Source organism: Peromyscus maniculatus, chromosome 14, assembly GCF_049852395.1.
Source record: "Peromyscus maniculatus bairdii isolate BWxNUB_F1_BW_parent chromosome 14, HU_Pman_BW_mat_3.1, whole genome shotgun sequence".
Lineage (NCBI taxonomy): Eukaryota > Metazoa > Chordata > Mammalia > Rodentia > Cricetidae > Peromyscus > Peromyscus maniculatus.
This window is the reverse complement of record NC_134865.1, coordinates 21993176-22007824: the sequence shown is the minus strand read 5'-3', so window position 1 is coordinate 22007824 and position 14649 is coordinate 21993176. Positions and strand designations below refer to the sequence as shown.

General features: G+C 34.8%; 1 long non-coding RNA gene across 1 annotated transcript; it reads left to right on the top strand.

The window, feature by feature from the left end:
* The first annotated feature begins 2453 nt into the window (after window positions 1-2453).
* On the top strand, window positions 2454-13949 carry LOC143268535 (uncharacterized). The gene is made up of 4 exons (XR_013044593.1): window positions 2454-2574; window positions 10396-10482; window positions 12217-12340; window positions 13675-13949. It is a non-coding gene; the product is annotated as an uncharacterized LOC143268535 (long non-coding RNA).
* The last annotated feature ends 700 nt before the right edge of the window (window positions 13950-14649 follow it).

Below are 14649 nucleotides of genomic sequence, written 5' to 3'. Positions count from 1 at the left end.
AATAAGTACATAGTGTGCTAGCAGTTAATATGTTTTTCAGAAAAGATAAACTCTTTGAAGGTAACAAGCATGGTCTGCAGCAGTTGGAAGTTAACAATGACACACTGAGAGCAATCATAGAAGCTGATCATCTTACAGCTACACAAGAAGTTGTCAAATATCTCCTCATGGAACATTCGGTGGCCATTGGGCATTTGAAACAAATTAGAAACCATAAGTTGTTCAGGAAGTAGGGGCCCCATGAACTGGCTGTATAGTAAAAAAAAAAAATGCCATTTTGATTAAGTGCCCTCTCTTATTCTATGCAATGACAATGAACTATTTCTCAATAAGTTGATGACATGAGTTGAAAATGGGATTTTTATATGACAAGTGGCCAGGACCCCCTCAGTGTCTGCACAAAGAAGAAACTTCAAAACACTTCCCAAAACCAAAATGTCATGGTCACTGTTTCCTGGACAATTGGGAGTCTTATCCTCTACAGTTCTTTCTATGCCTCTGTGAAGCCATTAATGTAGAGGAATGTCCAGGAAACTGAAGCACATCCAAATCTGCAATAAGTGAAGCAAGCCGCAGTCAAGAGTGAAGCCTAAAACTTTACCACACTTGCTGAGCACACATGCACAGTGCTTCAAAAGTTTAGTGAATGGAGCTACCAAGCTTTGCCCAACCACCATATCATCTGATTTCTTATGAAACTAGTGTCATTTTTTAAAGCACCATCAAAATTTGTCTGTTCATTGTTTTGTTTTGTTTTATTGGGGGAGGCATTGAAAATGCTTCCATAATCAGCAGAGTGCAGAAAACACTTTTGTCATTTTGTTTAATCCCAAGGAATAGATTTTCACAATTATAGGAGTGAACAAACTTCTTTCTCTTTAGCAAAAAATATGTTCATTGTATTGGCTCCTACTCTGACAAATAAAGATGAGTTTATATTATAATGTAATATTTATATTATAATGCTTTAAAATTTACTACAGTAATGTCTTTTATGCCAATACACTAATCTACTCTTAAAAACATAAATCTCTTTCAATGGCAATTTCTTAAACTACCTATTAGGTTCCATCAGATGAAAAAGGATATTGCTACCAATCAGGTACCCACTATGTGCACAGACTTCTCAGGACAATCTTTTATGCCTTTGCAAATATTTACATTGTAATCATTTTCTACTTACCAATTAAAGTCAATTTATGAATTGTACACATCCTGCACACACACACAAACACACACACACACACACACACACACACACACACACACTTCCTTTTATCTTGAACCTTGATAATAAAGGCATTTCTAACAATGACATGTATAACTGCACATTATTTGCTCAGCATATGTTTGACAGTACCATCACTTTCAGAAAGGATTTTATTTGATTTCTCTTGAACAAATGATTTCTTATTTGATTTGTACTTTAAGATAAATGTTTTATAAAAGACTGCTTTAAATTTTGAATTAGGAAAGCTAATTAACATTTGATTCAAAAATATTTGTAACAGCAAAGCTCATACTTGTAAACTATGTCTTCTGTGACATTGTGGGTAACAAAGACTGCTGACGAAACAAGACAAGCCAGTTAATTAACTAATATTGTAGGTGGACTAATTGATTTTGGTCAATGGATGTTTAATGATAATTTCTCTTCATCTGTGATGACTCTAGTTGAAGCAAGCACATCAAGAATATGCTGATTATACGAAAACATTAAAGAATATTAATAATCAGTTCATTGACAAGGGGTATTATTTTGATGATATACACACAGATTATATAATTACTTCATCAGGACAATTGCAACTCTTCTTTAGTAGAACATTATCTTTCCCAAGCTAAAAATACCATACTATCACATTTATTTATCAGAGTATGTAGCCACATATAAACTGAGTTGGGAGGAAAACCACAGAGTTCACACTAACTTTGTAAATTCAAAAAAAAATTGAAAATATTGTTAATTTTACTTAATATATATTTCGATTCTTTATAAGAAACAACTGATATACTTTAGAAATTACTGCAAATTATGGTTTTATATTATAGCTTGCAACTTTGCTCTGGAAAATATGCCTAAACTTTCTCATGTTCAACTCCTCCAAGAGACTCTTCTACTACAGATATGTTTTTTTTTGTCTGGCTTCATATTCTTCCGCTGTTTCTTCAGCTATCTGAATTTCCCTATTTGTATGACTGGATGACCTTTTCTGTCACTGTGATAAAACGCCCTGATAAAAGCAGCTTAGAGGAGGGAGGGTTTATTTTAGCTGTCAGTCTGTTCATGGGGAGGAAGTGAAGGCAGCAGGAACTGGAAGCAGCTGTTGGCAATATGTATGCTATCAGGCAACAGAAGAGAACAGCAAATGTAGAACAAAAAAGCTTCCTTTCTGTTCTACACATTCTAGAATCCCTTGCCCCTAGTGAGGTCATACCCACAATTAAGGTGGGTCTTCCCACATCAATTAACTTAGTCACAACAGTTCTCCACAGACATGTCCAGAGGCCGTGAGTGTCTCAAGTGATTCTAGATTCAGTCAAGTTGATGATGAACACTAACCATCACCAAAGGTCTTTTTGTTTTTTCTTTGGTTTCTGAAAGTTTTGATTTCATCTATTTCCCCTCTCCAGCAAATCATCATGCATAGTTCTTTTCTTTCCCTCATTTCATAGTTTCCATTGTGTTTAATCAAATTTCAGTTATATTATCACACATTTTGGCTTATTCGCTATCACTCGAACTTAACATGCAGTTTCCTTCCCAGAGAGATGTTTGAAAAAGAAGGCTTAAAACTGACCCTCAGCATAAGATTTTCTTTGTTATAAATTCCGACAAAACTCTCTAATATTTCATTGCTTTTTCAAGAGGTGATTACTTACTTGATTTTTGCTTTGACCCTTTTTTATGTAGAAGGCTCTCTGCATTTTCAATCAGCAATGATCTTATTACACATTTTAATTGCATTTGGAGCTATAAAATCTCAACTTCAAAATTATGGAAATCTTTATTGTAATATCTGTAAATGATTTTGTAGAAATGTACCAAAAGAGGTATTTTAGACTAAAAATAAATGTATAGTTGCTAAGTAGCCTGTCGATTGCATTATTTAATTGATCACAGAGATCCAATGTGCTCTTTCCTTATGATTGTACTTTCCACCAATGTTGCTTGGGGAACAAAGGTTTATGCAGACTTCTATTTCTTTGTATTTGTAACTCTATAAGAGGTGATTAACTCTTCATTGCCTCTATGAAATTGAGCATTGTCTGACTACTAACTATTTCCAAGAGATCCCCCAGTTCTCTAAGATATCTGCAAAACATCATTTCAAATCAATTAGGTTGTGATCAGTCTTGAATTTTGGCCCAATTCTTAGAGATGTTTCAAATAAACTTCTGGGAGGACTGTAGGCAAATTTCTAAATGGTCTTATTAAATTAAAAGCAAGAAGCCAAATGTAGGGGTGAAAACTGTAGAGTGATCAGGGAAACAGGGAAAATCACCAGCCAACCTTACCTCACCAACTCTGTAGCTTCCAAATGCGAGCTACTTCCTGTCTTACCCACACCTTTATTGCCTTGCTGTTCTGTCCTCTCATTGACTCTTAGCCCAGCTACCTCACGTCCTTGTCACTGTCTGTCTGTACAGACCTCCAGGTCTCTAGAGTTGGTACTGTGCTTAAAGGCATGTGTCACCTTGCTTGGCTCTGTTCCCTAGTGTGGCTTTGAACATACAGAGCCCCTGCCTGATAAGTGATCAGATCACGAGCATGTGCTGCCCGACTTCTTGTTTACTTAAAATGGATGGCCTTTTCCTCTGAACTCCAGGCAAGCTTTATTAAAGCCCAAATAAAATATCACCACAGAGAACAAACAGCCACATTGCCACATACCCAGTGTTGCTGCCATTGATGATGGTCCTGTGAGCACGTGGTGCCCATAGGTGCTCCCTCTGTGAGCAAGACCTCCTGAGAATGTCAGGAATCTCTTCCCAAAGTTCTGCCTTCCCTGGACCACTGAAAGAAGCACAGCCTCAAAAATAGTCCTTATTGAACCATTGGTCCACTTTCAGATAAAGCCCATGATAATGCAAACTCTATGAGTATTGAGTTTGCTTTAAATTTTTCATTAATATATTGTGAGTACCAAGAACATAGACTAGCACGAAGTAGATGGTCAATAAACATTCTTTAAACTGATGAATCAGTATTATGTTTCTTGATAAATTAAAGTTTTGTATATTCTTATCACATTTAATTTTTGTTTCTATCTCAGCTACTATCAATGTTATACCACAATTACCTATTTTATCTATTTACAATGTCAAAGGTATTCATAATAACTAATTTGGTAAGTACGTGCCCATTTTCATGTTTACTTTTAACTTTTGTCACATTAAGCCTGTTATTTAACCTGACTTATTTTGTTTTTAACTCAATTTAATAAGTTTTTTATTATAATTGGATATTCCAAACAATTCTCATTACTTTTGAGAGAATTTTTTCTTCTTCAAGTGTTTCTTTTATTTTTGTTTTGGTTTCATTGACTCAATCTTTTACCATTTTGGTGAAGAGATTTCTTCCTAATCAAGACATCTGTTGATACTACTTTTCTTTAAAAGGTTACCTTCACTTTCTTTACATTTATTATATGTTGTGAGTATGGACATACACATTGGTTTATTATTACTCTGAAATAAGATACTAATTAGTCTATCCATAGAAATGTTTTTTTTCTAGTTTCTCCAAATATATATTTTATATGTTCTCATATACAGTTTTCTCTCTAGAGTTTATACATATGATGTCTAAAGTATTTTGCTGCTATCTAGAATTTTTTAGTTCATTATAATCAGTTGCTTATTGTTGTTAGAATTTTTCTTGATATGTTTTATGTAAGTATTCAGTAGTGTAGACTTACAGATGTAGAGGTAGGTTAAGTTTTCACCAAATGCTTCTCAACTTCTGTACCTCAATATCTCTGCCCTAACTTATGTGTAAATTGGTTAGAATATCTCATCAAGAATTTACTACAGGAAAATGGACACAGTGAAAAACTAAAGAAAGTATGATGGGTACTCACAATACAAGGAGGGAAGAAACAGAAAAACTAATTTATGGTAATCAAAATTAGCTATTTCCACAGGTGCAAAGATTTCACTTAAAAACATTTTCTTTTACTTCTTTTGAAAAATTCTAAAATGAAGTGTTAAGATCACTCTGCTGTTATGAATCAGATATGACAGTGAAATAATGTGAAAGAAAATTAAACTAGTGAATAAGTAATTATGAAAAATAGGGTGATACTGAATAACAGGATTTCTAAATTGAGTTTCTGATATCCAAGCAGGAGGATGTTTGAAACAATTTTTTGGTTTTTGTATTGTTTCCTTTTCTTTCTTTGTTTTGTATTTCATCTTTGAATCCTAGGGAGTTCTATGTGCAGATAGAGAGGAAATAAAGAAAATCCATTTTTTAATATTATTTGCACTTCTTGGCATGGACAGCACAGAAAATAGTTGTATATTTATACAATTAAGCAAAATTGAACCACTACTATTTTAAGTCAGAAAGTATTTACTCTCTGGAAAATCTTTTACATAACCACAAAGCAAGGAAAAGGAATAGAGTAGTAACATTTATAGAGATACCCCAGAGATAAGACAAGGAGAAAGATAATGAAGAGGCATTCCTTGGGGAGGATAGTTTTGTATTGTAGAGATAAGATGATACCCTGAATTGTACATAAGCATTTGAATCATGTTTATACTCAGCAAGAACTATCTCTGTTGGTTCTGCAACTCCTTTTAATCTGAATCTTGTAGTGAGGTGCAGGTCAATATTGGGCACCCAGTTTTACCCATCAGCGTCATTGCCTGCTGTGATTCCAAGAGACTTGGAAAGCTTTCCTTCTCATGCATATTTGGGAGAAATGTGAATATAGATGGCACCAGATCCTGTATCCTGACTTCTCTGTACTTATCACTTTGTATTGCTCACAAATGCTGGAGTCACACAGTGTGACTAACAATTATTAAGTATACCATTTTATGAGGATTTACACTGGACAAAGCCTCACAGAGAGCTCCAAGGGAAATAAAAGTGGATAAGACATGATTTCACTCTCAAAGTCAAATTTCAAGGAGCTATAGACATGTAAACTATTCATCTAGATGCCAGTACTTACAGGAGGATCATTAATTTTATGCTTCTAAGAAAAGAAAATTGTATTGCTATAGAGATCTTAAAATGTGACTTCATGAATCATGGAACCATCATTATGCAAGTTTTAAATCTGGCTTTTCAAAAGTTACCTTCTGGTTTTCATTCAATTAGTGTCTGCCCTCGTACCCTTCTTTCTTTCTTTCTTTCTTTCTTTCTTTCTTTCTTTCTTTCTTTCTTTCTTTCTTTCTTTCTTTCTTTCTTTCTTTCTTTCTTCCTTCCTTCCTTCCTTCCTTCCTTCCTTCCTTCCTTCCTTCCTTCCTTCCTTCCTTCCTTCCTTTCTTTCTTTCTTTCTTTCTTTCTTTCTTTCTTTCTTTCTTTCTTTCTGTGTGTGTTATCAGAGGCCAAAATAGATTATTGGGTTGGATTTCTTAGATATAGAATTATAGAATTACAGGTAGTTGCAAAGATTCCAGTGTAAGTGCTAGGAAAAGAATTCTGGTGCCCTGGAGTAGCCTGAGGTGCTCATCAAGGTTCTGGCTTCCTCTTAGTGACATGGAATATTTCTTCCACTATGGTTTTGGAATATTTTATGATGATAGCAAGGTTCAGATAAAAATATTGAGGATCAGACATCAATAGCCATGTATGTATGTATGCCAAAAGTATCTGTATTCTTAATAATTTACCACTAAGACTCTTTCATTTCTTTCTTTTGAATCTTTGTTATGTTTTACTACAGCATCATCCTGAGGTGTATTTTGTTTCTTCACAGTACTGAGGACTTACTTCTCTTCAGCTCCCATCACTGCCTTCTATGTTGATCATTGCAATATTATTGTTTATTTCCCAGAATCCTTTGGTGATATGAGGGGAAGATTTATCCTTCACTCATATTTCCCACCTCACATACACAACAGTTAGGGTATTTGGGAGACATCTGATGGACAGGTAGTACTGTTTAGTTCATATTTATCATGTTCTATTTGTTCTTTTGACACATACAAACTAGGCCAGACTAAAACAAATATCCTCATTGCCCAGCGCACTGCCTTTCATTTGTAAGGCAAAATGAACCGATGAATAAATGAATGAAAATATTTCACTTCTTGCTGTGTTGTTGTTTTTTCAGGTCGCTGACTTTCTGACATGCCAGGCGTTCCATTTCCTAAGTGTTAAACGTGCTGGGTAACACAGCCATGGTTTCCTTACAGATTATGGCTATACAAAGCTAACCTCCTTTACTCTAATCTTGCTTCTCATTAAAGTGTAATTTGATTTAATAGGGTTAAGTCTGCTTACCAGAAAACACAACTCCTTACTTCACCAGGTTAAGAATCACCCTCTAAGCTTCAGTCTTGTGAACTAATACAGATTTCATTGAGTCTAAAATTTACAAACCACCATAGAATTGACTCATAATTAAAGAGAAAATTTACAGTATATATTTTCTGAGCATGTCTCAGTTTTAAACAAGGTTTTGACAAGAGAATAAGAAATGTCAATTAGTCTAAATGGATTTTTGTTTTTTGTTTTTAAAACAGAGGCAAAAGAAAACGTTTAGAAAAATTCAACTTTATTAACCATAAAAATAACATTCCTTATACAAATTTAAGGTTTCTTATAACATTTTTAGTTCTTTGATGCATCCTAAATAACAAATAATATTTTTCCTACTTACAGATGCTACTATGCTATTCCCTAGTATTTACATTATAAAATGTCATTTTCTTTTCAATGTGTTTCTCAGAAGTCTATGTTTTTCAGCATTTGGTCTGTCATAAAATAATATGCTTGACAAACTTTTAAAAGTGATTTTGAAGAAATTTCACTATAATACCACAGGCTCCACTATTTTCAATCACACTTAATCATTTGGCAATATTTAGTCTAAACCAGCTGTGTGTGTGTGTGTGTGTGTGTGTGTGTGTGTGTGTGTTTCTCCCTGTATATATATATATATATATATATATATATATATATATATATATATATATCACCTATCTATCTGTATGTATCTATATCTATATAACTGAAATATATATATTAATATATATTAGAGTAATCAGCAAAAGGAGATTTATTCAATGTTGTCAAGTTTGGATGAAAGAGGTCCAGCGTTTTCCCAAGTTCATCCTTTGTTTCTGTTTCTGACTATAAGGTTCAGGTTTAAATAGAAAGCCAGGAGTATGCATAACAAAGCATTCCCAGGCAGGTGAATTCCTGCTCATCAACTTGGCTCAAGCTTCTCTTGCAGAGGGTCTGATGAGTTGGCACCTCTTTCCCAGCAACCAAATCCCTGGCTGGCTGGCCACAGAGCCTCTGCCTCTTTCCTCTCCCACACCCCAAATGTGAGAATATTCTAGAAGAAATCCCAATGTGTTGAGCTCCAGTGTTTTAATAGCATTATAGTCAAAGGGAGAGGCACAAGTGTCTCTCTAGAGTATATTCATCCCTGATAGGGGAGTTAAATCATTTCTCTCTTTAACTGGACCATGGAGGACAAGGGAATCTTAGAGTCCAGCTTGTTAAGACTGTAGGGCATGGGCTTTAATGCTAATGAATTGGACCATAAAATTCCTGTTAATCACAGGGTACTCTAAAAGCAGGAATTATTATATTACAAGGTTTGTACGTGGGTCTTAGTCTACCAATGAAACAAAAGATGAACAGATAATTAATTTTGCATTAGTACACAGAGAACATTACCTATGAATTAGAGTGTGGAAGGGACAAAATGCCCGGGACAGCCTATTTGTCCCACCCCTGACCCTGCCACTCCTACCCTGCTCTTGTAAATCAAAAATTATATTCCTAAATAAAATCAGACTCCATTATAAAATGTCTGTAAAATTTACAAACATTTAAAAAAATTAAATAGTGAAGGAATAATTTTCTTTAAATATATATTTAGAAATGCCTCTCTCTTCTACCCTCCAAATAGGGAAATATGAAGCAAACTCACCCCCCAAACCCAGTGGTGACTGATGAACAGTACTGTTCAGAACAAGCAAAGTCTCAGTAATTCTTTGCTAAGGCAAGACAGTTTAGTAGATTCTCCTTCTACCCAGTTAAAATTCTGAAGGATCAATGGGTAAGGAGTGAAAATACGCAATAGTGTTTAAAATAAGTGTGCCTTTCTGGTAGCAAGCTTAAAAACTTCTGAAGAATTTATTAAATTACTTGTCTTACAAAACAGACCAACCCATCAACAATAATGAGTAGCCAAATATTTCAGGGCTGACAGCTTTCCACCTTCCTCTAACTTGATGAAGGAATAATACCTTTTTTGCACTAAGATTTGAGGCTAAGTGAACCAGCAAAAGACAATTAAGTCGGAATAGCACTTGCTCTCTCAGCTCCTTAGCAGTGCAAGTGCAGCAGGAGGGCTGTCTTCTTTGGGAGGCACACAAACAAATCCACTTTAGTGTCCACAAAGTCAGTAATGATAGATTCCATCACTAAACTATAACTGAGCAGTAATGACTGGGAAGAGTGGAAGTGGTTCATAGCATCAGAGTGCATTCTTTTTCTGTCCTAGGTGAAGTCAAGGGTAACTGAGGGAACTGGCCTTTCCCCTCGGTTATTAACTGCAAATCACTCTTGTCATGTTAGAAAGCTGATTGTTTTTTCAAGTGTTAACGGCCATTTTGTTTGGATCACATAACCTGACCCCATCCCAGGCAATGTAAATTCCATTTCCAATTAGCAAGGAGGCTCCCATAGAGATGAGACTTGCCTGCCTGCCACGTCTTTCTTAAAGCATCAGTTTGACCAGAAATATATTTTCTTTCTGTAACCTGTGCTGATGTTGTTTTGTAATCAATTTATTTCATTGCTTCTCAAACCACTTTTTACATTCAGGAATTTACTGGTGTATGTGTCTTCACGTATAGAGGTCAGAGGATGGGTTACAGAATATTGTGGGGTTGGGGGATGAATCTAAGTAAGGTTGTTAGTTGGGACAGCTCAAGGCCTTGCTTATTTAGCCAGCTCCATGGCCCTAATTTCTCTCTCTCTCTCTCTCTCTCTCTCTCTCTCTCTCTCTCTCTCTCTCTCTCTCTCTCTCTCTCTCTCTGCTCTCACAACAGTTCTAATAGAAATGGCATGAACCTTACTTTGTATTTCCATGATCTGTGATTGTCATTTCCATAAAGTAAGTTTTCCAAGCACCATAATCTTTAATGGATATATATTCACTGAAGGACTAGCCCCCCCTTTTTTTCTCCCAGAAATCAGAAACAGCCTGACTGCGAGGACCTACTATGGACTACTTATCAACTACATGGTGTGGAAATGTCCCCTTTTCTCTGAAGCCTGTAAGAGAGGTCTTGGCCTCTGTTTAGCAGGAATGGATTCTTCCCAGGTCCCCCATCCTACCAGGCTCCCTTTCTATGGCTTTTAGTTTGCCCATTAATTTTCTTACCCCAAAAGATAATCAGCTCAATGTCCCTTTTGAATGTGTAATTTGCCATCCTACCAGGTTTTTTAAACCAAAAACTGAACATCAAAGAAGAAAAATTTGAGAATTTAAGAATATATATATATATATATATATATATATATATATATATATATATCTGCAGTGCATAGGAAAATACCTCAAATAACAGGAAGGAAACAGCAAGGTGGGATAGGTTAGTCCATTCAATGAAAAGAACACTTTATGTGTTAGACACACGTGGAGATTAACTCACACACTGACAGAATATTTGATAAAAGGTTTCCATTTCAAATATTTTCCATAATAATGGGTGAGTATAAGCATAATTTCCTTCAACACCTTTTAATTGTGTGTGTGTGTGTCTGTAGTGTGTATGTGTATGTGTGTGGGTATGTGTGTGTGTGTATAGTGTGTATGTGTATGTGTGTGGGTATGTGTGTGTGTGTGTGTGTGTCTGTAGTGTGTATGTGTATGTGTGTGGGTATGTGTGTGTGTGTGTCCGTAGTGTGTATGTGTATGTGTGTGGGTATGTGTGTGTGTGTGTAGTGTGTATGTGTATGTGTGTGTGTGTGTGTGTGTGTGCACTCGAGCACATGTGAGTGTCAGTACATTACGTGGTTCTTATCTGGAGGTGAGAAGAAAACCTCAGGTATCTGCCATCATTGTCTTCCTTGATTGTGGCAGGATGATTTTTTTTTTTTTTTTTTTTTTTGTCTCTGCCTGTGCTAAGCTAGATGACCCAAGACTTCTAAGTAGCTTTCAGTTCCCTCTTCCTTTGTGTAGGAGTGCAGAGTTTTCAAAAGCTAACTACCAGGTCTGGCTTTAGGCAGGCAGGTTCTAGGGGTCCTCAGGTATGCAAGGTGAATGATTTTACTCAGCGAGCTATTTCTTGGTCTCAAATACATCAGTTTTATAAAGTGGTTTTCTAAGAATTATCTTCCTGTTGTTAATAGCATTAAATTTTTCTTTGCTCAGATGTGAGAGTCCATGATGTTGTGTGGCATAACTTTCTCAAAATGTTCTTCCTCTGCTGTTATTTATCAAGTTTATAACAAAGCATAATTATGTGAACTTATGTTTTTGGTCTAGGACCTCATTTAAAGTAATATTTTTACTCCCCTGTTTTACATGTTTGCTTAAAGACCTGTCTTTAAGGTTTTACTCTTATCTAAATGCCTAGTATCTTTCAATAAGAAAATCCAAACCACTTACTGTAATATAAAGGCTAAAGTTATAGCTGTTACTATTATCTACCATATGTTTAGATTTTATTGATATTTTTTACTTTTGTTTAAGGTTTAGTGAAGTTCTATTTTTTCTATTCCCAATAGCATTTTCAAGTCATTTACCATATCATTATGTCACTTATATTCTCATAAATAAGGTACACATTTTCCATCACTATATGAGTAAAATATATTATTTCTTCATAACTCACAAAGATAATTGAATGTATTAATTCAATTAATTCTAGGCCTGACCAAGAGCAAGGAAAACAGTTACCTTATATGGGATCTATGATTTGTTGTTCATCCTTATCTCTAAATCCTCTGCACATAAGTGAGAAGTCAGGATGTTTGGATCTGTAGTCCTGCTCCTGTCCTTTCAGATCTTCCTTTCCTGATAGATTCCTGGCACCAAGAGAAAGCGCCAAGCTACTGTCAGAGTCTGCACCAACCACAGCCCAACCTTCACTCTCTGAAAGTAGATATAAGTCAAGCATCTACATGGAGGTCAGTAGGAAGAGGCCATAAATGTTGTAAATTAAGTTTTCTTGGTTACATCTATATGTACATTATATAGATATAATATATATGTTTGCACGTGTATGTCCAAATATATGATACATAAATATTTGTGTTGCAAATATTTGGTTTATATCTTTGTCTTATTATACATTATACTAACTTATTTGACCATATATGTATTCATGTACATGTATAAAATAATAATTTATAAAGTATGATAAGAATGTATACAGAGATATTTCACTAAAATGGCTTTAAGTTATTAAGAAATCCAAAATTACTCATTTTGCACAAAGTGACATATTAAAATGTCTATGTTATTGATGTTTAAGTTGCTGTTGCTCTACAGAAATGCCTGGCTGCACAATCCCTATAACTCTATTTCATCATCATTAGCCTACATGTCCATCTTTATTAGAAGAATGACATTGTGCTTTGAGTTATGACTAAATAAATAAATGTTTTCTTTTTAAATTCACTCGGGGTCTGCTACACAAAATAAAAGGTTCATTACTGGAATGGCTATTCTAAAAACACTTACTGGAAGTTTAGAACATAGGCTAAATATTTGATCTCTCATCTGAATCAGGAAATGAGTGAATTTTTAGTTAAAATTGTCATTAAAGAAGTTAGCATAAATGGTTGTTTTCGAAATATAAGATTTGATGTCCATGTCATACACAGTTGAAATCGATACTCTATATGTGTCTATGTTTGGTAGTTACTTGTTTTAATAATATAAATTAAAATGGCATTTATTTTAAGGTCTCTGTTTTTTAATATATATTTATTTGTTCATTCTTTTTGTCTGTATGTGTGTGTATCTGTATGGCACAGGTCAATTGACATCTTTCAGAAACCAGTTATCCCATTTGTTATATGTATTTAGGGATGAAAATCACATCACTAGGCTTGGAAGATAAGCCTGGACCTGGACCCATACAGCTATTGTTTTAATACATATATGTTTTTAAAATATAGAAACAGGAGAGGCAAACTAATTTATAATTACACTTGTTTGTATCTATTTACATAAAAATAGAAGTACAGGCATGATAGAATCTTCACTATCTCTTTTCATTTCTTCATTTAGAGTTAATGTTTGAAAAGAAATGCTTAGAATTTTTATGAACAAGCTAAACATGGCAATGGTTATAGAGTAGGAGAGAACATTTTTTGCTTGAAAGCACATTACATCCTATAGCTGTTAAAACTGAAAAGAATAGACATTATTATAAAATTACTTCTAGAATTGAGCTACGTGTTTAAAATTACATTTTAATTATATAATTCTGTTATTTCTTTCCCCTAAACTTTAGTGAGAAAGTGTAGGTTAAAAAACTCACCCTTCCAATTTCTGAAGCACTGGACATTCTGCTTTACATGGCAGACACATACTTGTCAAAGACCTAAGTCGGTTTGAAAATCCAGCTGCAACTCCACGGAGAGAAGACATTCGATTTCAACAGTAACTATATGTATGGACTTTCCCAGAAAGAACACAGGAAAATTAATAAAGAATTCTCCAAAAAGCAGGGCAAAGTGCATACATAAAGTTATAGAGGCAAGAATATTCATGAATTTTTAGGGAATAAGAAGACATTTAGTGTGATCTTAGCATATTGTAGTCTGGGTACACAGTGTACTCTAAAATGAAGCATAGCTAAACAGGTGAAATAAAAAAAAATCAAATGTTATTGTTTGGCAAATTTCCTCATGTGTTTAGTGCATGTAAATATGTAATTAAATAGAATGTATTATAAAAGATGTCTCATTATCTGTGAAACTAAGAATCAGGAATGGCCAAATACAGGGAAGTATAAGACTTGGGAAGACACTAAGGGGGAGAACTGGAGAAACTGAAGCTGCCAGGTAATAACAAAGATTTCACTCTGTACAATCTCAAAGCAGTAGCTTCTATCTTAAGAGCAAGAGACGACTGAGACCCATGTATAATTATATTATTTTAAGGTGTGTTACTTTTGTTTATGTTGCATTTGTTTAACTCTGTGAAGCTGTGTTACTGTGCCTGTCTAAAACACTTGAAGGTCTAATAAAGAATTGAACGGCCAACAGCAAGGCAGGAGAAAGGAGAAGCATGGCTGGCAGGCCAAGAGGATATACAGAAAGAAAAATCTGGCAGGAGGAAAAGAAAGAACCTGAGAAGAAGGAGGACTCCAGGGGCCAGTCACTCAGCTACACAGCAAGCCACGGAGAAACAAAGAAAGTGATACAGGAATAGAAAAGGAAATGCCTAGAGGCCTAAGATAGATGGAATAATTTAAAGTTAAGGA